This window comes from Lactuca serriola, chromosome 6 (assembly GCF_051521515.1).
Source record: "Lactuca serriola cultivar US96UC23 chromosome 6, Lser_US96UC23_V15, whole genome shotgun sequence".
In the NCBI taxonomy this organism is placed as follows: domain Eukaryota; kingdom Viridiplantae; phylum Streptophyta; class Magnoliopsida; order Asterales; family Asteraceae; genus Lactuca; species Lactuca serriola.
The window spans coordinates 191281844-191285716 of NC_136413.1; the positions used below are offsets into that span (position 1 = coordinate 191281844).

General features: G+C 30.8%; 1 long non-coding RNA gene across 1 annotated transcript; it reads right to left on the reverse strand.

Moving 5' to 3' along the window:
* Window positions 1-1343: 1343 nt before the first annotated feature.
* On the reverse strand, window positions 1344-2249 carry LOC145057647 (uncharacterized). The gene is made up of 2 exons (XR_013686151.1): window positions 2009-2249; window positions 1344-1893 (listed from the first exon to the last, which is right to left on the reverse strand). It is a non-coding gene; the product is annotated as an uncharacterized LOC145057647 (long non-coding RNA).
* Between the last annotated feature and the right edge of the window lie 1624 nt (window positions 2250-3873).

The window sequence follows — 3873 nt, forward strand, 5'->3', positions numbered from 1 at the left end:
TCTAATTAATGAACAAACTAATGAATAATTATTCTCAATCACATAAAAAAAATATCAACAAGATTTACTTGTGAAAAAAAATCCAAATTAAACGATTTAGTTGTTATATGATCAAATAAAATTAGAGTTAGATGAGGTGAAATTGATTGAAGCGAAAGTGATTCGATTTTGAATCCAACACAAATCAGGTTTCTCGAATCAAAGAAGTATGAAGTGAGAAAACCGACAAGAAGAAAGCCTTTATTCTCTACATTTGGAGCATATGAGCTTCATGGAACACCTGATGATGACGAGTAATAGAAGTTGTAATTTGAGTAGAAATTGTTGTATTCTTGGTCTAGTTGCACAAATTTCCCTCTCTCTTTAATGTGTATTTGTTGAACCTGAGTTTTTTCTAGTGGAACTCGGATTGTTTTCTACTTAAAGGGACGAGGTCGTAAAGAATACCCACAATTAGATGGGATTTGGTGGGATGCACAAATAATATTTGTTTGGGGATGAAAAGATAACGATTTAAGTGAAATCCGGAAAATAGAAAGAACAAAAAAAAATCCTAATAATCACAAAACGCCTTTGTGGTGGAGGAATTAATTAAAAAAATCTAAGCTTTGTGATGAGGTCGAGTTCGGGAAACGTGGTTTTGAAGTTGTTTCATGCCTAGGTGGTGAGCTTTCGAGTGTTAAGAAGGTTGCAACAATAGATTCCAGCTTGTTTTCGAAGGAAGTAGGAAGATTAGCGACGGGTTAACCAAGGTTGGTGTAATGGTGGATTTAAAAGAACATACCGGATCGAATGAAAGATTCTCCATGAGCATGTTCAACATACCAGATCGAATGAAAGATTCTCCATGAGCACGTTCAACAAAAATTAAATTTATTTATAGCGTTAAAAATAGAAATTTTCATTAAGTATATTTGAACGTTATGGATAATAAAAATGAATAGATTACGTTCTCTTGATTTTGTAAATATAAAGAACGTCCAAAACGAAAATCGTATGAGAAAGTTACGCTTCTTTAAAGGTACAAAAATCAATATTTATCTAATTTTCCTGAAACAAACCGTGCACTGCTTCGTTTGGGATAGCTATGAGTCTCGTAAACTATTTTTGAACACGTTTTTGAATTCAGATTATGTATACAATTATAATATTGTAACAGCACTACTATACACATGTATCCAATTATAATTTTATAACAACACTACTATACACATGCATATATAAGTCTTATAGAGCTTCCAAAGACTAATATCAATCATGTACAATAAATTTTGGCTCCCATTTACTTGCAATACTCGATTTCCCATACATATATCATATACATATATAACCAACCACTAATATGTGTATAAACACATTATATGTAAATATATATGTATACAATTTCCCATACATATTGTACTATACAACTGCACACTCAAATAAATAATACACAAAAGAAGTTTAAGAAAATATTGCGACGGTACAACTAAATCCAAAAAAATCTAAAATCATGTTCCTACAATACCACACACATAAGGAATACCACACACAACAATGAAATTGGACAATCCTTCACTCAAAGCAAAACATATTATAAACAATTCAATTGAAGCTGTGAAAACAATAAACCAAAACACATCCATGTTCTTTCTTTAAGCATCGATCCCAGCCAAGAACACCTCCATTTAATCCAAGAACACCTCCAAATGGAGGTGTTGTGGTATTTCAGCTAGCCATAAAGGGCAGCTACACCCTTTGTTTCTCGTCTTCTTTCCCATCGATTTCACAACCCCGATTGTGCTCCTCCTTCCCTGTCAAATAAAGCAAACCAAACACCTTCCTTTTGATTTTCGATGTTTCTTTTTTCCCTTTCAAACACGGAACTTAAACATCCATTTCCCCTATCTATTCCTATCAAACATCAACACCCAAACATCCAATTTCCAGTGATTTCTATCAAAAAAATAGAAACAAAATAGAAAGAAGAAGATCAGGGGAGCTTCCGGAGCAGCCCCCGTCCACGTACCTTTCAACGATCGATAGCAAATCCCACCGAAGTGGGTGTTTCCCCGGAGCAAACACGGGAGGCGACAGCCCCCTCTGATCCCTCGACCTCTTTCCTACCGCGACGACGCTGCTGCCCTAACCCATCCCGTTATGCCCTAACAACCACCGTTTTTGGTTTCATTTTCGATTTTATGAAATTTGGCTCGTCACTCGCCTCTGCACACTCTTTATTACCAAAAAATCAAATCAACCCAATAACTATAAATAGTTATGTTGAACCATAGTTATTTCAATATCTATGTTATTTTATATATATATATATATATATATATATATATATATATATATATATATATATATATATATATATATATATATATAAATCTATTGTAACTAAACGACCCATATATGCAAAAGGTATGCAACTAGGTTGTCAAATCGGGAAACCGTTTTGTGTTTTTATCTAATAAAACGACACATCACTTTTTCATAACCGGAACACAACACGATACAATGTCATGTTTTTTTTTCCAACACGCACATGATCCAATTAAAACATGACAAAATACAAAATAATCATTTGGTTACTTCATGCTTAATCACACAAATGTGTCACCAAACATAAACATAAAAGTCACGTATTGCGATAACATCAAAAGTTAAATAAAGTTTAAGACATAAAAATGGTATTAGATAGAATTTTTAAGCTAGAGAAATAAAAAAAATACAATTGTCTTTAAATCCAAATAGACAATCTTTTTACAAATTAGAGTCTCACCAGTGTCAAGCTTCAACAAACTTCAATATCGATAAAGCATACAAACACCATTAGAAAAGGCAAATCATAATGCTATAGTAAAGACCACGATTCTTAAAATATTTTGAGCCCTATAAAATAATAAAATTATAGTATCATAATAACGACCTATATAAGAAGATAATTTACATGTTAGGTTACTTATATTTACTTTTTTTTGTCATCTAAATGTATGAAACTAGAAAAGAATGTGAATATAGAAAGAATTATGTAAGTGTATGATTTATTTTTGTGTGTGTAACCTTCCACCCCTAATATCGTGATTATTTGCCTAATCATTTTCATTTCTTTTTTCTTTATATTTCATTAAAAAAAATTATGTTTGTACATTTAGATCCAAACAAAAAAAAGGTAATGCGGTTTCAATTACTTTTTATCAGTTTCTTAATTTTAGATCTTGATATATTCTTTTGTATACTATTATGCACCATTTCATTTATTTTTCATAATTTTTGTAAGTATCTTCATAAATTTTGAAAAGATAGGACACTATTAGCTCCTTTAATTCTTTTTAGATGACGAAAATAACCATCAATACAAAGAAAATTGCATTATTTACAATCTTCTAACATACATAATCTTTTCATGTGGATTATACTTTGTAGATCATGACATACTTAAAAAAATGAAACTATAACCATTAGTCTAATTAGTCTATAATTTTTTTATGGCTTTACAAAGACATAGAGTAGGTGTCCATCTAGTATTTTTATACGTTGTTACCTGGTATAAAAGGTTTCATAATCACTTTGAGTTGACGTGGCTTCCTTCACATCTATCTCTCAATATATTTGGTTTAAATAATCCCTAAACATTTTTTGTTGCTTTAATTTCTATCACATATAAAAAAAATATCAATAAGATATATGATAATTTTGGAATTAGGTCTAATTAACGAACAAACTAATGAATAATTATTCTTAATCACATAAAAAAATATCAACAAGATTTACTTGTGAAAAAAACTCCAAATTAAACAAACTAGTTGTCATCATATAAAAAAAAATAGAGTTAGATGCGGTGAAATTGATTGAAGCGAAAGTGATACGATATTGAATCCAACACAA